The 23,221-nt window shown below is 34.8% G+C and overlaps 1 long non-coding RNA gene and 1 other non-coding gene across 2 annotated transcripts; both read right to left on the reverse strand.

Annotated features, from left to right (window-relative positions):
• Nucleotides 1-607: 607 nt before the first annotated feature.
• Nucleotides 608-5,157, reverse strand: LOC109504896 (uncharacterized). The gene is made up of 2 exons (XR_012140655.1): nt 4,854-5,157; nt 608-678 (listed from the first exon to the last, which is right to left on the reverse strand). It is a non-coding gene; the product is annotated as an uncharacterized lncRNA (long non-coding RNA).
• Nucleotides 5,158-21,105: 15,948 nt separating this feature from the next.
• Nucleotides 21,106-21,211, reverse strand: LOC140855133 (small nucleolar RNA R71). Its single transcript, XR_012138163.1, has one exon. It is a non-coding gene; the product is annotated as a small nucleolar RNA R71 (small nucleolar RNA).
• Nucleotides 21,212-23,221: the final 2,010 nt, after the last annotated feature.

A 23,221-nucleotide genomic window follows, 5' to 3' on the forward strand; every position in this document is an offset into this window, starting at 1 on the left:
AACGAACAATTTCACCAATAAAAGTATAATTTTTAGCAATGAAAAATTTCATTGCAAAATGAAAATCTTTAACAGCTAATATTTTATCGTCGGAAAAAAGCTGCTTTCAGCAACAATTATTGTCGCCACAAAATAGTTCTTCGTTAACTGTGGTAGCTTTCATGGCAATATTTTGTTTGCCGCTAAATATTATTTGCAGCGAAATTTTATCACCGAAAATGGCTACATTTTTACGGCAAGCTTATTCGTTGCTAAAAATCTTAATGGACATTCCAACCCTTTTTGCAATGAGAAGTTGTTGTTAAATATTTTTTTGTGGCAAAATTTATTGCCGGCAAAAATGTATCTATATTTTTTGCAATAAAATAATGTCACCACTGAAAATTTCCTTTTAAAGGCTGATTTCAAATTTCCCTATCATCAAATCTAATATTACAACAAACAAATATCATTTAACATACCATCATATAAAATCCAAAATCATATTACACTAATGTAAATCCTCAATGTATCACATTTGTCAACATGGTATATAAGAAAGAAAGTCCTTGATATTGTCATTACTCTTACATAACCAAAAGGTACTACATGTCTCATAAAATAAAATAAAAAAAATCTAAAACAGAAACTAGTCTTGGAGCCAATTCTTGACATCTTCAATGGCCAACATCTTCTAATCTGCAATATAAACAGATATAATACAAATTAGTCTAAAATGAAGAGCTATGACTAAAATTTGATAGTATTTCCGCTAATATCTGAACGCAACCAAAAATCAAGACAATAAAATAGCAACCATGATATTTCCAAAATACATGATTGTTGAAGCATCATCAGGGACAGCCTGGAAAAGTCATTCTGGCTTTTACAATCTAGCATTTATAATCATATTTAAAGTTGTAAACAGGAAATAGGCATCATTTTGGGAGAAAAGTACATCATATAGAAAGATTGTAGTACATAGAATTCCAATACCAATAAGCTGTTGTTATATACAAAGACTCCAAACCAATAGAATAAACCCGGTTTCAAGATGTCTTTCTGCAGTGCCGGCTTAAAAATAACACTCAAATCTGTTCTTATATCCTTGCACTGCAAATTTGTTACCTAGAACAGAAATTCTAAAGTAGGAGTCATGGAAGACCATATTACATTAACCAATTTGGAACCTTCATTGATTTTTCTGGAAATGGTAGAGTATAGAAATTCTAATTATGAATGCAACCCTGAAACCAGCTGTAAAATACTTGGACCAAAACAAACTTTTGCACCAAATAAAAATATGATCAAGTTTTCAGCTCCTGGAAAGCAATGAGATTGAATTAAATGGCAGGTTTGATCACCTCTCTTTCCTGCAGGATGTGTCAAGCTCAATTTAGACAGCTATTCTGATACACATGTGCATTTGGTACGGTTTAGAAACTATAGAGGGCATATGAGTGCATATAATACCAACCAAGTTAATGTTAATCAATAAGCATTTATGAAGTATTCTGGCAAATACCTGCACATACCAAGAGCAAAATGAAAGGGAACCATCAATGGGAAGAGAACTATTGAAGTGATTGCAATTGCGTCTGTTATGTGATACAAATCCATACAAATTTCTGGAATGATATAAGGATGTTTCAACAATGTTTCAACAAATGGGTCCAAGTTCCACAATCTATGGCCTAGTTGAATGGAATATTGGCAGCACTGGAATATGGCCCAAGACTATAAAAGCATGTTATCAGGCATTTTCACTAGTTGAATGGAATATGGCCTAGTGTATAACAGACAATGACTAATACATCACTAGATGCTATATATATTTTAAATAATTTCTAATGTCCTTTCAAATTAAAGCATTGTCATTTTAAAGATTGTCAATTAGCATGTATTATTTACCATGAAGCAGATGGAGCAGTAGATGGAGCTGATGGTGACAACAACCTCCTCACCAACTCCAACTTTTCTTATCGAGCTTCCATTGTCTGAATCAATTCATGTTGTGTTGCTAGCTCTTCACGCAACTCTCTGTTGGAAGACTCTAAAGCTCTGGTTTTAGAAGATGAGCCAACAGGTTTCAGCCCATGCCTGAGTCCACATATATATCCTGATCGTGTCCCAAGAACTGTATCACATATTTGGTCTTGAGTTAGCACCTGAGACCCTTCTCATATCTAAAGCTGTGTCTTGACATAATCTCTGCAACCTTGACTTTAATGGGAAGTAGCGTAAGATCTTATGAGGCATCTTCTTACCTTCGCCATCATTTATTTTCCATCTACATGTTTTGCACACTGGACATTCATCTTTATCTTTATGCTCCTTCCAAAATAATGCACAATCATATTTACAAGCATGAATGCACTCATACCCCAATCCTAAGTCTTGTAAGATCTTTTTAGCCTCATAATGTGACTTTGGGAGCACTGTGCCTTCAGGAAAAGCATCATTCAATAACTCAAGTAACATATCAAACGATTTGTTACTCCAATGATTATGCACTTTCATATGGAGCAACTTTACAATAAAGGATAATATCGAGAAATTCTTGCAACCTGGATACAACTCATGTTATGCTTCCCTCAACAATCTATCAAATTATTGTGCATCCTTTTCGGAAGCCTGATGGCTACCAGTTGTGTCTATATCTCTGAGATTTGTGAAAGTTCTCCCTTGAATGTCATTCAACATGTCCAATATTTCGTTTTCTTCCTCTTCTTCATTATCTGTCATTCCATAATTACCCCCTACATCGTTATTGGTACTATTATCAACCGGATAAGTACCATGGGAAGATGGATTTTTCCCATGAAATATCCACCGTATATAAGTACCTTGAATTCCATTTATAGACAAATCATCTTCCACTTCATCCAAATGCTTGTAATATGCATTCATGCACTTAAGACAAGGACACCGGACCATATTATCTTGACCCATATGATCCTTCACAAACTTAATAAACTCTTTAACTCCATTAACATACTCTTTACACCATCTATGTCTTAATTTCATCCAACTCCTATCCATTTTTAATGCTTGTCAAATAAAGTCAATTCATAAATAGTGATAGAATGAAATGAATGAGGATTCTTATATTGGCATATATCTAGCTCAACAACTAAAACTATAAATGTATTATAAGTGCATGATCAAAATGTCCCAAAATTTAAACTATAAATGTACGAGATCATTACGAAATAAGACTCTAAATGATTTCTTGGAACTTAAGCAACCTTCTACAATTAAACATATAGATCAGGAATCCAGAATAAAAATTAATCCTAGTTGGGTTCTCATTTCTCAACCTTATCTTATTAAGTTGTAAATAAAGAAGCAAATTTTATACGATTGCGATAGCAGAATAGGATAATACCTTATCCTACCAATTATTATAAAGTAGTAAAATGGTTATTCACTTAGTGAATTAAGAGCAGACGACTCCTCATTGCTGGTTTGCAGAGAGGACTGCAAAGATTAAAACTTCTAACATAATGTGGACTGAGAGTCCATGGTAGTTAGTTTATTGTTATTTAAGTTGAATTCGGGAATGTCTAGTGTCTTTCTGGAGCATATTCAGGATCTAGAGATTATTGTGTTTCGTGGGCATGTTGTTAGTTGTGCCGATCATTCTCATGCCTTTTATTCCATTTTTTTTCTACCAAAAAAAAAGCAACTTGATGTATGACCATTATTCCCTGACACTCCCTTTTTTTTTTTTTTTTGAAAAGCATAATACTGTATTAATACTAGGAGTAGAAGTACAGTAGCATCCTGTAAACAGGCTACATTAAGAACCCAAAAAGCCCATTACAGGTACCTGTGATAACATTACAACAACAGCAAAAGATAATATGCACAGAATAAACAGCAACACAGAGAAATGTATATACATAGATATTGAACATAAGAGTAAAAAACTTGAAGTCACAGAATCTGTTAACAATCAGGATGACAACACAAGGCTCCATAAAACAAAAACTGGGAGGCAACAATCCTAGTGAAGAAACATGCATAGGACTCCAAATGGCATAGCATTGATAAGCTGGTACATCCTGGCAATGTGAGACAATAAAGAACAAGATGATTCTCTTGGCTCCATTTGCATCATTCAATGGAGAATCCATCAGCATATAAAGTGGTTCACATATATATGATATATCCTCCATGAAACGAAGAATGGTGAATATTAACTATGCTACCATGCAACCTGTTGATGTGAATGACCCATACCACAAGGAAGAAATATGAAACAAAGATATATGTCTTACAGAAGAAGCCAGAGTGAACACCCTGTGACTTTGTATATGCATATATAACCGATATTCTCCACTTGACAAGATAGACACTCCCTTTGACATGTAGAATCTGAGTAATAAAACTTGAAACGAGGAGCAATATGTAGATTAGTAAGCGGGAGTATAAAGGTTTTGGTAGATAAGAAGGATCAATGGGCTTCAATACCACATCAAAATCCTATCTAAAAATCTTGGTATTTAGATGGGTGAGTCCAAGAATATATAAGCATCACAACAACCTTTAATCTATCTAATGTGGAACTTTTATTCACCAATGGCCTTAACACAGTTGCCTTTTAAATCCTGCATATTAGAGAGCAACGTCCACATATCACTTCTTTGGTTCACCTTCACTCAAGTTAATGTGAGCTTTGAGCCAATGTGGTGTTCTCACATGCAGTTCTCATATCGGCATAAAATCAAACATGTGGCGGGCACAAACAGACATGAGGATAGGAAATAAAAAAGATTGATGCAGAGGAGAGAGGAGAGAGGAGAGAGAGAGAGAGAGAGAGAGAGAGAGAGAGAGAGAGAGAGAGAGAGAGAGGTGTAGAAGAAGCATACTCTTCACGGTCCGACCTTGAAGAGAGGAAGAGAGGTTGTCGTTCTTGATTCCGTAGGCTTACGTATCACCGGCCGACCTTGTCGCCGATGAGCTTTCTGCGGAGGACGTCTTGTGAGGAGAGGCTGGCCGGACCGTGGAGAAAGGAGGCCGACGGTGTGGCAGAGTCTTTGGAATGGCTCGGCCTAGGGCATGGAACGATTGGTTAAGGGCAGAAGGAAAGCAAAAAGGCAGAAGGGGGGGAAAAACACTTCAAATGTGAAGTTTGATTCGCGGTGAAACGAAAAAAAAAAAAAGGGGCCCCCTGTTTTTACCGGCGAAAAATAATCGCCGGCAAATGTGTCTGCTGAGATTTTGCGGCGAAAACCTGCTCGCCGGAAAAAGTGTCAAACAGAGATTTTGCGGCGAAACTCTAGTCGCCGGAAAAAGTATTATATTTTCCGTTGAAATTTGCCGGCAGAGCGGAACTCTTACGACATATTTTCTTCAGCGGCATAAACATCGCCGCTAAAACTTATAAATTTTTTTGCAGTGAATTTTTTCACCGAAAAAAATTGGCGCCAAAACAAAAAAAAAATCGTGCGAAATATTTTGCGGTGATATTTTACGACGAAATAATACAAGCATCATAAAAGATGTCACTCATGTATTTTTTGCAATGATATTTTTATATCTTCGTTAAATATTATCTTTTTGCGATGATTATTTTGTCACCATAAAAAATTTTGTTGCTAAATATTATTTTTTTTGTAGTGAGTTGGATGCTCGTAAGAATTTCAATATTATGCTCATTGAATCAGTGCGCAGAGAAAGTGTTGCAAGGCATCATCATCTTCAATATATGTATTGAAGAAAATGAGCCAATAAAAGAATTATCATTCGAGCCAATAAAAAAATTTTACTATTTAATTATTGGTTCAACAAGTTGATATATGTTACTATTATTTTGGCAATGATGGTAATGGCTACGATGATGTTTTATGACATCGAAAAATTTAGTATTATCGGTATAGATTTTACAATGAGGTGGAGTATTGAGATTCACGGCCAACTCCCAATCCTATTAAGATTTTATTTTTTGTTGGTCATTTATTTTAATGACTTAGGATTCTATTTCTAGTGTTACTTTATTTAATTATTTTCTTATAAAAGTTGGTAGAGTATGTGCTCTAGTGGATTTTTGGTTTGTGAGTTCAAGTAGGAATAAAACTCCCACCCACATGGTGCTCTATTAAAGGGACCTTTGGTGTCTCTTTGAAATGTAGGACTAGAACTAGGCTCGGGCCAACCCGAGGCCCATCGAGCCAAACTGACTTTGGGTTGGACTTCGAGCTCGGTCCGAAAAAGTTCAGGTTGGGCTTCAGCCTAAATATAGAGTCCGTTTATCTTTCGAGCCAGGCTCAAATATATCTATGACCTGGTCCGGTCCCAGCCAGGGCTCGAGCTCAAAATTTAGCTCAAATTTAGCCCATTTATTTTCATCCGAATTGCTCGGCTCCATACTAACTTGATACAGTATGATACTTCCATTCTTAAATTGATTTAGCCCAAGCCGAATAGGCATAGCCCAATTCCAACTTCCATCTTCCCAACTTCCCCCCATTCGATGCCCTAGCCCCTAGCTGTGGTGTCTGTCCGTTGGCCATCACCATCTTCATCTTCCCTCATCACCAACAGGGTCTATTGTCTTCCCCCATCGGCCATCGATGTTCGTCGGACTTTCGGGTGGCCCTTATTGTCTTCCGACTTTCCTAGAGAGACTGACGCTTAGGCAGAGGGAGCCCTCATCGTCTTCCATCTTCCTCATCACCGACTCCAATCTTCTATCTTCCCCCATCTGCCATTGCCGACATGATGATGCTGGTCTTCCGTTTTCCCTCATCGACCATCACCAAAGCCAGTCTTCCTATCTTTTAACATCGCCGTCACTGTTCGCCATTTCAGGTATAGCTCCTAAGTCCTACCAAATCTCCCCTCCTCAATCCCTATTATCTTAATTTGTTCAAGAATCAAGAGTCAAGGCTCATTTTGGTTGTGAACCAGATGAACCCTAATTGTCTTAATTTGTTGATGATGCCATTCGATCTTGGATAATGCTGATAAATTAGCCTCTAGCTCTTGCAACAAATACAATATTAATATATTCAGTGATTTTAAATTTGATTAATAGGTAGCAAGAATTATCGTAGGGCTAATACACAGAATATGTGCCCTAAGGCTTCTGTGTTTTCTTTTTCCATTCTTCTTCTTCTCCTCCTCTCTCGATGAGATTTTATTTTCTTATTCTTTCTTGCATGACTTTTGTGAACAGTGAGTACCGTAAACATAGTGAGCACTTGATATATATAAACATCATCTGATGATCTGAAGTTACACACTACTTATATATATAAATATCATTAAGAAATACTTTTAATTTGTGAGTATATGTTGATTTATACTGTAGTTTGACATTAGCTAGTTCTTTTGAGTAATTTATGGTGTTATTTGTGCAGATTGTTTTGCTAATGTCAGAATCTAAAATGGGTGAAAATGAGACTATTGAACATTTAAGGAATGAGGATAACAAAAATAAAGATAATTCTGAACTTGATTGTGACAAAATTTTTAAGAAAAGATCTTGGGTATGGAATCATTTTATTGAGGAAAAAAAATCTGATAGATCAATAGCTACATGTAAATATTGTAAAAATGTGTTAAGTGATAGTATTAAAGGAGGAACAAGTTATCTAAAATAACATCTTAAAAATATTTGTAAAAAATATCAAAAGAATCCTGTTAATCAACTATTTATAGAAGTAAGCTCAAAAGATCAAGTAAAGTCTTTTAAATTCAATCAAGAAGAGAATAAAAAATTTCTTGCAAAATTTATCATATGTGCCAAGCTTCTATTTCGTATTATTGAGCATCCTATTTTTTAGGACCTTATGAGATCTGTTCAACTGTTATTCAATTTTATAGGCCATAAGATTATAACAAATGATTGTATTGCTTTGTATCAAGGAGAGAGAAAAAAATTACATTATGATTTTAAGAAATTAAGTTTTCGAATAAGTTTTCCTAGTGGTATTTGGATATTAAATCAAAAAATCAGTTACAAATCCCTTACAGATCATTATATTGATTTAGATTTTATTCTGCATAAGAAGATAATTAGTTTCAAGAAATTACCATACCCTCATACAAATTTTACAATCGAAGATGCTATTAGAAAGTGTCTTCTTGAATGGAAACTAGATTCTAAAATATGTGCCATTACTTTGGATAATTGTATTATAAATGATACTGCAATTCAAAGGATCCAAGATCATTTTTGTTATGGAATGTTGCTTAGTGGGTAGTACAGTCATATCAGATATTGTACACACATATTAAATATTATGGTTCAGGATGAGATGAAAATAATTTATAAAGCTATTGAATGTATAAGAGAGGTTGTTCGATATACATCTGCAATCCCATCTCGGATGTAAGCTTTTAATAAAATTTCACAACATATGAGACTTTCTATTAGAAAATGACTCACTTTAGATATTGTTACAATGTGAAATTCTACTTGTGAAATATCGCATGATACACTTAGCTGTCAAGATATTCTTATTAGATATGCAACTAAGTATTTATGTATGTGCCCCACCAATGATGAATGAAAAAAAGCTAAGATAATTCTTAAATTCTTAGAAACCTTTCTCAATGCCATTAAAGTATTTTTTGATTCCAATTATCCCACATCTAACTTGTACCTAAAAGAAGTTTGGAGAATTAGGGCTGTGTTGATAGATGTGAGTGCTCATAGAAACACTAAAGCAATTGATAAATGAGATGCAAAAGAAGTTTAACAAATATTGATCTCAATGCAATAATTTATTAGTAATTGCTTCTATTTTGAATCTAGATCAAAGTTGATATTTATAGAATTTTGTTATGAAAAGGCATTTGATATGGAAGAGGAAAAGAAAAGAATGATGATATTCGTGCTTACCTTTACAAACTTTATAATGAGTATGCAAATGTAGCAAAAGTGTAATTTTCTATAGATTCAAGTAAGCTAACATCTAATTTTGATATACAAAATGATATAAATTCACGTTCTTCATTTCGTTTGGAGAAAATAAAATTTGATATGGGATTTGTTCAATTTAGAGGTCAAAGTTACTTCAAACATCCAAAGAGATAAGAGCTAGATAGTTATTTAGATGATGATGTGCTTCCTAATTTGAAGGATAAGAACTTTGATATCTTAGAATGGTGGAAGAGCAATGCAGCAATCTATCCTGTACTATCAAGAATGGCTCGAGATCTTCTTGCCATTCCAGTATCTATTATTTCTTCAGAGTCAGCATTCAGCACTCGTGGTAAAGTTGTGGATCAGTATTGGAGTTTTTTGAGTCTATCTACTGTCGAGGCCTTAGTTTGTACATATGATTAGCTTCGTGAAGAATATGATGCAGGTATACAGATCTTTTATATTTATGTTAATAATTTATTATACTTATATTCAAATATTTGTAATTGATATTTACGTTAACGCTTAACAGGTATAAATTGTTCGAATTTTATAAAGTTGAATGCAAATGATGGTACAAACGTAGATGATGATTGATAGATCTAGCTATCAAAGAAATATCCATCTTGGTGATAATGTCTCAAGGGATGAGCTCCACATTCGTGTCATATTAGTTTAGTGCTATGCACTTTTTTTCCATTTTTTGATAAACAGCTCTAGGTCTTATCAAAATTGTTTGTTTAGCTCCAGTTGAAGCTATGCTTATTTGCTGTGTTCAATCTACTTAACTGCTGGTTTTTAGCTACTATCCATTGCCACTCTATCACAATTGTTCAATTGACTCTGATTTATGTATCTGCGATTCTGCATCTTCCTTGAATGCTGCATTACCTTCTGTTCGTTATTTCACAAGTTTCCAATTTATGGTGCAGCATTTCCACATGCAGATATCTCGTTCTGAGAAGATGTTCAAATGCTACTGCACTCCTGCAACTTGGTTCTCTAATTTCCGCCACAATTGCAGCGCTGCTAACATCTTGTCATTTCCTTTTTGTATTTGCTAGTTGTTAGCTGATGTAATGTTTTACATCTTCTGTTTAGTATAAGTTCGTTGTTGTAGCACTGTAGTGTGCTTCCAGGCTTACCCATTTCTGTACAATTGTCAAACCCTTGGAATCGAAAAAATGAATTTAGCAATATAGATAAGTTCGGCAGCAAGGAAATTTAGGCAGATGGTATAAACATGCAAATAGATGAGCTGACTGACAAAGCAAACCAGCAGTAGAAGAGGTTGATTCCTTTTGTAAGCCTTTTAGGTATGGAATATCATGCTTACCTACTTAGCTAGCCATCGACATATGAGCAGCTTTGCCACATATTGTGTTAAAAATCTTTATAATGGTTGGTTTTAAAAGGATCATGATTGAACCACTTCATGTTGGCCTTTTGCTTTGTCTGATCAAGTTACCATAGCCAGGCTTTCGCATGTCCAACGAGCTCATGACTCATTTGTATTCCTGCACAAACTTATGTATAAGCGGATGGTAATTTTCTAAGTTCTGCATACCAAGGAACAGAGAACATTACCATTGCTATATCTTTTGTTTTACTTTTTCATTTTTTATTTTTTATTTTTATGATAAGGGAGGCTGCAAAAAGAAGCCACTTGGCTTTTATTAGAGACCAGAGAATATTTACAATGTGGTGATCAGGCGACCGGTTGCAGAGTCCAAGGGGGAAGATGAGGAAGAAAACCAACAGCAACATGGAGTTGCTGATAACAAGAAATGCAGAGAACATTCTAAGAAGATAGACCATGTCGATGTAAAAAAAGATTTCAGGCTTACCCATTTCTTTACTTACTCTTTATATTCTTAATATAGCTCTTGGCTCCTCATTCCACCAAAAAAAAAAAAGATCTGTTCCAAAATAATAGTAAATGGCCAATGGGTTTCTCTACCTCAGGCCAGGCTCAGGCTTAGGTTTTTATACAATTATCGGCCCTAAGCCTGGACTGAAGCCCGAAAATAATTTTTAGATCGAGCTGGAATAGGGGTAGGGCCCGGCCTAGCCTGGTTTGGTTCCACCCCTCTTGGTATGTGGAGAAAGTCATGGAAGATGGTGAAAAAATTGTATGAAAGATTATTGTGAGAAGAAAAAAGGAGCAGAGATTTTTTGTGCATGTAGAGACTCTTTCATGAGGCATCTTTATAATATTTTGGACTTTATTTTTCTTTGAATAAATCTATTTTTCTCTTCTAATTTTTTCTTTTATAATTATTTTTTTTCTTGCGATTCTCTACTAATATTTTTTGTTTGATGTTTGTTTTGAATCTTAGATGGACGACATGATCGATCTACTCTATGTAGCATGTCGTTTTATATTTTTTTTATATATTAATTATTCTTTTATGCATACAGAAATAGATTTCGATGAGAAGAGTTGATTTTTTTTAATGATTTTTTTTTGAATTTTAGAGGGGTTCCAGATTTATTGAAAGAAGCTTTTTGGAAAATTTCTTCTTGTTTGGAGAAGGGGTCATAATCGATTGTTTTATTTCATGTGAAAGTGCATCGAAATCTGCCCCTGTCACACTCCAAATCCAAAACATAATACGGCCATACTATCAAGGGGTACCACCCTCGATAACACGAAGCCTATCAGTCATAATCAACTAAAATTTTTCATAAATAAAATATAATAAAAGATTCAATTCTATTATTTATCAAGTAATTAAATTAAAATTAGTTCGGAGCATCTAAATCTAAAATTAAGCTCTAAATCCATATCTCAAATTTTATCAATAGTTCATTACATGTCCATAATCATTCTATAAATTATGATTCGGCTACAAAATCTTCAAGCTCGCTAGCACAGACCCTTAAGTTTGGATCATCTTTCGTTCCTAATATTATTCATTTGAATAGAAAAGAAAAAAGAAAAAGATATGAGCTACACCAGCTTAATAAGTAAACCTTACATTATCTTACCAGAACTAAGCATAAGTTTATGCATGCATCAATAATCATTTAGAGAAGATAATTGTTATTGAAATATAAAATATTTGTGATGATAATATATCATAAATAAATCATGCTCTTGTGTATGCATAAATCATACAATTTACATAAACATAGTTTTCAATATATAAAAATAAACAAAGTCATAAATCATGTTAACTTTATGAGCGAAGTCATAAATCATCTGTTATTTTGTCATTTCATAATTCTTAATATTTTTTTTAGACAAAATACTAAGGTCACTATTATACCCGTAATAGGGCCATAATCATGTCATGCCAACTATCATAACCCATTGGTGAGGGTCGTAAGCCGAGCTACTATAACCTACTAGCGAGGACCATGTGCCCAGTTATTGTAACCCGTTGGTGGAGGTCATATGTCAACTACTATATAACCCATTGGTAGGATTGTGCATAGCTATCTGAGAGCCCATAGTCATATTTCTTAAATAAGATTTTCTTAAAGCAAGCATTCTTAAATCATGCTTCATTGATCCTACTTTCTTAAATCATGCATAAATAAAAAAACTAAATAATTTTATAGAGCTTATATTCCATAAGTTATTTTTAAAGATAAAATAATTTTGAAATCATTCTTTTTCATGACAAAACATAAATTTCAAAAATATAAAATCCATATTTCACAAGCAAGTTGTTTATATCAAAATATTCGTGGAATCACTATTTTACGATAAATATGAGTTTCATAATACATATGCTTGATCCTTATTTTATGAAAATATAAAATAATCGATAATTTATAAATAAATAAGAAGTGTCAGGATTTTTTTTTTTTCATCCTAACCCTTCAAACTTTGATAGATTAATTTATCAAACTTATTTAATATATTAAAAATATAATTATTTATTATTTGATAAATTCAATCATAAGAAAAGAAGACTGCAGATTGAGTGGTCAATTCAACAGCCTGTCTGGGCATCCGGATAATACAAGACCTTTTAATTGAGAATTAGATCTAAATGACTCAATCAAAAAATTATGAAGCATGGACTAGAATCAAGGCCAAGATCAATCAACATGGTTCATTAATAGAGAATTTCAAAGAAATTTGACATGGTCGAGATGGGGTCCGACATCTTGCATGGATATTGAAGTGATGCTGGGCCTCTTTAGAAAAATCATTTTGAGTTTATATTGGGGTCCGTGGATCAAGTAGAGAGAGAAAGATGGTGTAGAGAGAAAAATCTTAAGGAAGAGAGAGAGACGAGAGAGATCCCCTCTCTCTCTTTTCTTTTTCTTTTTTTTCTTTCCTTTTCTTCTCTTCTTCTTTTCTTTTCTTCTTCTTTTTCTTGGCCGAGCAGAGGAGGGACACGGGTGGTTGTTCTTGACCGAAAGACCGGTAGCAAGCCATGACAGCAAGTGACCGATGGTGGCAGAGCAAAAGAAGGCCAGTGACAAGGATCGATCGATAGGAAAAACATGGGAAAGGCCCCAAAAATAGGGGATCCGAGGGCTTTCTTTATTTTGGCTGTTGGCCGCTCGCCGACAGCCATGATCTTGTCGTAAAGGGTCATAGGGAGGCCGAGGGCCATGATCCAAGCGTACGGCACCATGGGTGCCGGCACCGATGGTTGAAAAAAGAAAGAAATCAAGGGCCAAAAATAGGAGAGAACAGGTCATCAATTTTTTGGGCCTTTTTTGACGAATCTGATGACCGACAACCGTACACATAGGTAGGGGAAGACAGGGAAGGAAGAGAGAAAGAGGGGAGAGGCTTTTACCTTAGCTTCCATGGCATCTTCGATCCTGATTTTTGATGAGCACAAGCACGGGAGCCGCTTCAAAGGAAGATAAGAGAGAGAAAGAAGAGAGAAGAGGGCTGGGTTCATTGTAGATTGCTTAGGAGATGGAAAGGGAGATTTATAGAGATCTCCTAAGGGTTTTTGGCAGCCCTTGGGAGTCCGACTCCTAATCGGCTATGGGGAAGAAGAAGACTCCCATTGGGAGTCTTCATCTCATTTTTTTTTTCATTTTTCTTTTTTTGCCTTAAGATCCGTGCGAGGAGGGGTGGGGGTTTTAGGGCTAAATATCACATTCTACCCCTCTTAAAAATAGTTTCATCCTCAAAACTTGGCATACCTTCATTTTTACACAAGTAAGAATGCTTAGTCTTCAAATCATCCTCGCCATACTTTCGCTATGCCACTTTCATCTAAGCTATACTTTGAGGTCTTATATTTTGAACTATTTTCTATTAACTAGCTTCATCTTTCGAGTAATGCAATTTTCTTCTTCTTTTTTTAAGTATCATAAGTTCATCATGAATACTTTATAATAGAAATATCTCATCCGATTTCTAAAATATATAATTCAAAGATATAGTAAACTGTAAAAAAATAGAAGAGCTATAATCAATATTCATATGGACATCTTCTTAAGTTGGTTGAAATTGTACCTATTGCTATATTATTGCTTGTTGTAGTATCCTGTAGAGTCAAGGCAGATATTCATCCATTCCTTTTTTGTGCTTGTTCAACTAAGCCAATAGCTTTGGAGTTATTTGTTTTCTTATTAGGACATTCCTGTGCCAAATGTCCCCACTTGCTCGTTGCCACATCGATAACATTTTCCAAGCTTCTTAAGACAAGATTCCTGATGATTTTTACCACAATATCCGCAAGTCTCTGCTCCCTTTTTTTTTTAGAGTTGTTCTCTAAGTTTTCATATCGGTCATCCCAAGTTTCTATTAGTCTAGATCTCTTTCTATCTGCCCTTTCTTACTTTGATCTTTTAATATTCGATTCAACTTTCAAAGCTCATTCCCATTAGTCATTGTAGCTATTAAAAAGATGAGGATAGAAAAATCGAATCTTATATCCTAAACCATGTTCAAATCTATTTGCTTTGCTTCTTTCAAACTCGATGAACTGGGGGCAAAATCGACCTAACTTATTGCATTTGTTTGCATACTCCAATACTGTTATATCATCTTTTTGCCTTAAAGTCAAGAACTCGTTCTCCTTGATTGATCTCACTGACTCTGAAAAATATTGATCATAAAATATTTTCTTGAATTCCTTCCATATTAGTTGGTTATCAGCATTCCTATATGCAGCCTATATTGCAGCCCATCAAAACTTGGCATTTCATTTTAGCATAAGAATGGCTTGCCTAACTTTCACATCCTCAGGATACTGTAGTGCATCAAATATCTTTTCCATTTTTTGAATCTAGATCTCTGTGATCAGAGGGTCAGGTACACCTCAAATAGTAGTGGGTTAAGTCTTCTAAACTTTTCATAATATAACTCTAAAGATGGTATAGGTCGAGAAGTAGCTTGTGTCTGCTATTGCTGAAGAAGGTGGGCTATCACCTGACATACTCCAGCAATGTCTGTCTGAGTGGCTGGGGTATTAGGAACCTGCTCAACTGGCTGGTTGGCATCTCCCCTCATAATCTTTCTTGCTCCTCGCTTCCTAATAGCATGGTTCGTTAAGACTTCATCCCTCATATTGCTCATCGTTACCTATCAAAAATACTAGCATTAATCAGTTTCCTTAAATAAACAATAGGGACTCTAAGAAAACTTATCTATTCTTATTCAATTAAATATGATCTAGCTAAATGAGATCTAATTATCCATTGCTAGATTTTAAGTTCTACCATGATCAAACCTATTGCTTTGCTACCATTAAATGTCACGCTTCAAATCTGGGACATAACATGGCCATGCTCTCAAAGGGTACCGCCCTCGATAACACGAAGTCTATCAATCATAATTAACTAAAATCTTTCATAAATAGAATAGAGTAAAAGATTCAATTTCATTATTCATCAAGTAATTAAATCAAAATTGGTTCAGAGCATCTAAATCTAAAATTAAGTACCAAATCCATATCTCAAAATTTATCAATAGTTCATTACATGTCCATAATCATTCTATAAATTATGATTCAGCTGTAAAATCTCTAAGCTCGCTAGCATAGACCCTCAAGCTTGGATCATCTTTCATTTCTAACCTTATTCATTTAAAGAGAAAAAGAAAAGAAAAAGATATGAGCTATACCAGCTTAGTAAGTAAACCTTACACTATCTTACCAGAATCAAGCATAAGTTTATACATATATCAATAATCATTTAGAGAAGATGATTGTCATGGAAATATAAAATCTTTGTGATGACAATATATCATAAATAAATCATGCTCTTGCATATGCATAAACCATGCAATTTATATAAATATAGTTTTCAATGCTTAAAAATAAACAAAGTCATAAATCATGTTAACTTTATAAGCAAAGTCATAAATCATCTGTTATTTTGCCATTTCATAATTCTTAATAATTTTTTTAGACTAAATGCTAAGATCACTATTATACCCATGACAGAGCTATAATCATATCATACCAACTGTCATAATCTATTGGTGAGGACCATATGCCGAGCTACTATAATCCGCTGGTGAGGGCCATGTACCCAGCTATTGTAACCCGCTAGCAAGAGCCGTATGCCAACTACTATAATCCACTGGCAGGGTCGTACATTGCCATTTAAGAGCCCATAGTCATACTTCTTAAATCAGATTTTCTTAAAGCAAGCATTCTTAAATCATGCTTCATTAATCCTACTTTCTTAAATCATGTATAAATAAAATACTAAATAATTTTATAGACCTTAGATTCCATAAGTTATTTTTAAAGATAAAATAATTTTGAAATCATTCTTTTTCATGACAAAATATAAATTTTAGAAATATAAAATTCATATTTCATAAGCAAGTCATTTATATTAAGATATTCATGGAATCACTATTTTACGATGAACATGAGTTTCATAATACATATGCTTGATCCTTATTTTATGAAAATATAAAATAATTTATTTTATGATACATAATCAATAATTTAAAAATAAATAAGAAGTGCCATGATTATTTATCTATTTCATCCTGACCCTTCAAACTTTGATATATGAATTTATCGAATCTATTTAATTATTAAAAACATAATTAATTCTTATTCGATAAATTCAATTATAAGAAAAGAAGACTATAGATTAAGTGATCGGTTCAACAGTTTATCCGAGCACCGAGGTAATATAGGGCCTCTTAACTGAGAATTAGATCTAAGTGACTCAATCAAAAAATCATGAAGCATGGACTAGAATCAAGGTCAAGATCAATCAATATAGTTCATCAATAGAGAATTTCAAATATATTTGACATGGCCAGGATGGCATTCGACATTTTGCATGGATATCGAAGTGATGCTTGGCCTCTTTAGAAATATTATTTTGAGTTTATATTAAGGTCGGTGGATCAAATAGAGAGAGAAAGATTGTGTAGAGAGAAAAATCCTAGAGAAGAGAGAGAGACAAGAGAGGGATTCCTCCTCTCTCATTCCTTTTTCTTTTCTTTTCTTTCCATTTCTTCTCTTCTGCTTTCCTTTTCTTCTTTTTCTTGGCCGAGTAGAGGAGGGACACGGGTGGTGGTTTCTGGCCAAAAGACCAACAGCAGGCCATGATTGTCATGCCTCAAACCCAATACTTAGGTCGGATATGTGATGGTTGCACACTCCTTAGGGCAAGCCCTAAAGAATATGCAAAGCCTAAAATAATTCATTACAACCTCAATATTCATAATGTCTAATTTTAATAATAATTAGTAAAATTTACATAATTATATATTAATTTTTTTCAATCCTCTGATCAGGTATCAATGACATTCTATCTATGCATCCGTCCACTCGCAAATTCATACCATAGCCAATCAAGAGCATCCTGTAACTCTGAGAAGAAAAAGAGAAATGAAGGGGTGTGAGCTCTACAGTCCAGTAAGAATCCCACATATCATGCCAGTATAATAATATAATCTACCAATAAAGATAAACAAACAAATATAAAATTTTATGTTCAATATCCAGAATAATGCAAACATCCATAAATTATCTATCTTATCAAAAAAAATGCATCATCATATGTTAACAGATAAAATACTTTTATTTAGCATTAGTTTTATATCTTATCCTTTATTTCTCTTTTCATAATCACATGATTTTTAACCTTTTTTTTTTTTTCTGATTTTAGACTAACCAAATCTATACCTCAATCTCCATCCGATCAAATTTTCACTCATAAGCCTTTCAAGACTGTCCCAGGTATAAGCTCCTGGCGGACTGTCCCAGACATGAGCTCCTAGCTGGCTAATCTACGTATAAATCTGTGGGGGCTATCTCAGGCATAAGCTCCTAACGGGTTGTCCCAAGCATAAGCTCCTGACCGACTGATCCACGTATAAGCTCGTGGGAGCTGTCTCAAGCATAAGCTTCTGGCAGACTGTCCCAGGCATGAGCTCCTGACGGATTGTTTCATATGATGAGGCTAGTCCAAACCATATCTCTCTTTTTTTTATTTTTATAAAATTATAATGCTTTGACTTTCTTAATCAATTTCAATTTACAATGTAATCAAAATAAATATATTGATAAATACATAATTTAAGTCATTTAAAGGAAAAAATTATATTTAATTTATTTTATTTATTAAGAATTTGATGTTTCTTTTTGTGTTTTACAGGAAATATAATCGTCGATACAAAGAGTTCAATTCTTAGATCAAAAAGACTCAAGTTTGAAGAAATTTGGACTTAAAATAAAATTAAAATAAAAGAAGGATGCATATGGTATTATAGAAAATGATGATACTATGCAAGGAATCCAAAAGGATATAGATGTCATTGTGAAGAAACTTTTGTTTCTTTTTGGAATATAAAAAAAAATGTTTCACGTGAATTCAAAGGCTCTGGGCGCATGTTTCACATGAATTCAAAACAAAAGAAAGTGGCGCACGTGAACGTCCGCGCGTGGACGCGGGACGCGGGACGGGCGCTGACGCGGGCACGGGTGCAGCATCGCGCGGGTGTGGGCGCACGGCAAACGGGTTCACAAAAAATTTTTGATGGCGGTCAAACAAATACTTATTAAGGAAAAAAATTAATATTTAGAAATATTTTGAAAGATTTATATTTTTTTTAGTCCCACGTCGGAAAATCATGTAAAACTCCTCCCTCCTAACACCTATAAAAAGACTTTTGTACTCCCATTGGAGGGGGAGCTCAGAAATTCTTCTAGAGCCTTGCATAGAGGAATAGAAAGGGACTACTTCATGAGCAGCTAGGCTCGCAGTCTCGGAAGTGGAGAAAAAATTTTGTAACGACACAGAGATGGTTTATTGTTCTAAACTTTCCTGTATTTCTTTATATGCAATAAAGATTATGCTTTTTATTTAAATTATCATGAGTTCTTTATTTGCTCCCTTTCATATGCTTTTATTTATGCTTTCTTGTTAGATTAATATTAGGAACAACTTTTACTTTCCGGAGACGCACCGTGATCTACGGATACGGGGCGTGTCGAGGAAAGAAGAGTTATTTACCTAGTACTTTTCGGAGACGCGCCGTGATCTACGGGTACGGAGCGTACCGAGAAAAGACAGATATTTTTTCTTAGATTAATCACATCTATTTAGTTAAAAAAAGAGATACAACTCTGCTAGTGCAAATTAATTCAAAACTCCCAAGCTCTTTATTTTTTAATTACCTCAATTTTAAGATAATTTATTTTCTAAATCAAAAACAACGCTTCTTTCTTTTATCTTGCAATCTCAACTTAGCCCAAGGTCCCTGAGGATACGATCTCGACTCATCCTACCTACGTAGTGAGTAGAGTTATTTTTGGTGCTATCAACGACTACGCATCAAATTTTGGCGCCGTTGCCGGAGATCTTGGTACGGTTGAAAAAAAAAATTTAAAAAAAAAATACTTTTCAATTTTTAATTCTCGTTTTAAAATTTTTTTTTTCAATGCTTTCTAGCTAGATAATCTTATTTGCATAATTACATAATTACCTTGCATAACTAATTTACTACTTAGAAATTTTTTTGCTTAGAATAATTTGCTACTTTTTATAGCCTAGTGATTTATTACTTTTTAGATTTAATCACTTAAATTTATTTTTTTGCAAAACTAAAAAAAAAATTAAAAAAATATATAAAAAGATAAAACTATAAATTAAAAAAAAAAAGAAGCCACTAATATTTCATAACACTTAACTAAAATAGCGTAACCTCAAATATAAAAATTTTTAACTTGATTGGACACCTTGTTTCTTTGCATTGCATCTCCATAATTAATCTTAAGGGCAATAACCCATTAACCAGATAAGGTGGGGATTTGATCACCCTTCCTTGGCCCACAAATCACCCCCTTGCATTTGCATAACCTAGACCTTAATCTAAAATCAACTAGACGTCAGCCCTAGGAATTTCAAGCTCAATAGGATAAGAAAGCTCTAAGAGTTGAACCGAGTGCGGATTGGTTAATTGCTCGGTGTCTAAGGCAAGTGGTTAAAGAAAATAGTTTTCAATTGGTTCCATTGACTGACCTGGCCAAGTTAGTTGGTGTCTAAAGAAAACAACGAGCAGGGAACCTCCCACATCTTACGCTTACCTGGCCGAGTCAGTTAGTCAGTCTTGAGCTTGGAGTGCTCAAAGGCGGTCTTGAAAGTTAGGAGCTGTCTAGATCTAAGTTAACCTTAAGATAGAGAGTCTATGATTGTTTAAGTTGATTGCAATTAACATCTAAACATTAACTAATTTCTCCCTTTTCATAGATTTAAGATTCTTAGGTTCTTCTCTTTAGATTTTCTTCATTCTTTTCTCACTTTATTATAAAAATATATATTATAAAAAGAAAAATTTTTTGTGTTTGCTCTACAGTATAATTGTAAGGTGTATGCTTGGTCGTAGATCGTTACGATCAGAAATCCAACCTTTTGATCCAGAAATAGAAAGAACCTTTAGAGCCAACAGACGTAAAAATATGGACCGAAATCAGAAGAATGATCCACCCAAGCAATTGAAGGAGTACTTTACTCCTTCCATATATACCTACTCTCCTTGTATTCAAGTACCCCCTGTGGAGACCACTCAATATGAAATTAAGTCCAGTATAATCCAAATGTTACCTTCATTTTATGGACTTAATAATGAGGACCCTTATAAACATCTTGAAGAATTTTTTGAAATATGCTCAACTGTCAAAATTCACAACTTCTCCGATGATGCTCTTAGGTTGAAATTATTCTCTTTTTCACTTAAGGATAAAGCCAAATACTGGCTACATACTTTGGATTCCATGACTATATCAACCTGGGACCAGCTGCAAGGAGAGTTTCTCAAGAAATATTTTTTCATAGGAAAAACTAATCAAATAAGGAAAGCCATAACTAGTTTTTCCCAATTAGATGGAGAAATGTTTCATGAAACATGGGAGAGATTAAAGGACCTTATTAAAAAATATCCCCACCATGCTGTACCCAAGTGGTAGTAATCCAATATTTTTATGATGGACTCTCGGAAAGACATCGACAAATGGTCGATGCATCATGCGGTGGGACATTCATGCTGAAAAGTGAGGATGAGGTATGGCAACTGTTTGAAATTTTAAGTGAAAATTCATTACATTATATGTCTGCCTCTATTAGAGATAAACCCATGTTAAACCCAAAAAGAGGTGGAATATATGAAGTAGAAAATACCATAGATATCCATCAAAAGGTAGATGAACTATCCCAAAAATTAGATCGTCTTCTAAATACTGGACAATCCCCGATTCCACCTAACCCAATCCAAGAAGTTTGTGTATTGTGTGCAAGTCCGAACCATTTTGTTAGTGAATGCCCAGCCGCACCTCAATTTTCTGAGTTTGTGCACGAGCAGGTTCAGAAAGCTCAAATCCAACAAGCTCGCAGATCAGGAAATGATCCATATTCGAACACTTATAACCCCAGCTGGAGAAACCATCCAAATTTTTCCTGGAGACCACAACCAGTGGTTGGTCCTGCCACACCTCGACCTCAATATCAAGACCCAACATATAGGCATGGACCATACCATCAATTTCAAAATATTCCTCAACCGTCTACTACTGGTCACAGCTCAGCTTTTGAGGAAAAAGTCCTGAAAGCACTAGAACGATTAGAAGTCAACACTCAGACCCTTAACTCCCACACACAATCCATTGCTAAGCTAGAGATCCAAATAGGTCAACTAGCAACTGCATTCAGTAGGAGAGAAGGAGAAAAATTACCTAGCCAACCCGAGAGCAACCCAAGAGGACAATTTGTGATTGAGAGTTCTAATACCCCAGAAGCTTTTTTTGAACATGCCAAATCAATCATGACTCTGAGAAGTGGGAAGGTCATTGAACACACTAATAAAATCAATGAGACCGATCCTAAACCTCTAACCGAATCCAAATCACCTAAGAACAAGGAGGATCTGAAAATAGAGAAGGAACCAACTGCATCGGAATCATCTTACTTGCCTAAAGTCCCATTTTCGGATGCCCTGAAAGCCCCTATTCCTGCAGATAAGAAGGGAGAAAAACTCGATGAGATGTTGGAATTGTTTAAGCAAGTCCAAATCAATCTTCTCCTTCTAGACGCAATCAAACAGGTCCCTGCTTATGCCAAATTTTTGAAGGATTTGTGCACCCAAAAACGTAAATTTAGATCACAAATCTCAAAGAAAGTATGTCTCACTGAACAGGCTAGTTCTGTCTTCCAGCATGCCACTCCTCCAAAGCTTAAGGACCCAGGAGCCCCCATCATTTCCTGTGTTATAGGAGATTATCATATTGAAAAAGCTCTTCTGGATTTAGGGGCAAGTGTGAATCTTTTACCTAGTTCGGTGTATGAACTTTTTAGATTTGGAGAACTGAAACCCACATCAGTCACACTGCAGTTAGCCGACAGATCAATTAAGGAACCACGTGGAATGCTTGAGGATGTCTTGGTCAAGGTAGATGAGTTTTACTTTCCAGTTGATTTTCTGGTTCTCGATATGGAATTAAGTGGCAACCCCAGATAAATTCCCATTATCTTAGGACGACCCTTCCTAGCTACGGCAAATGCATGCATTAATTGTAGGACAGGAGTCATGGACGTATCGTTTGGGAATAAGAAACTAAGACTGAATATATTTGGTGCTTCCCAAGGACCATCAATGGATAGTTGCTTCGAAGTAGATACACTAGAAGATATTATAGAAGATGCAACACCCATAATTCTAGCACCAGACCCCTTAGATACTTGCTTGGCTCACTTTGGAGTGTGTGACTTTGAGGAATATATGAAAGAAGTTAATATCTTGTTAGATACACCATACGATAAAACCACTCCTCCATGGACAATCAAGTATGAGCCATTGCCCACATTAGCCAGTACACCAATAGTCCCATATTTAGAATCACCACCTACGTTAGAATTGAAACCTCTTCCTGCTACGCTTAAGTATGTATTTCTAGGACTCAATGACACCCT

The sequence above is a fragment of the Elaeis guineensis genome, chromosome 1 (genome assembly GCF_000442705.2).
Source record: "Elaeis guineensis isolate ETL-2024a chromosome 1, EG11, whole genome shotgun sequence".
In the NCBI taxonomy this organism is placed as follows: Eukaryota; Viridiplantae; Streptophyta; class Magnoliopsida; order Arecales; family Arecaceae; genus Elaeis; species Elaeis guineensis.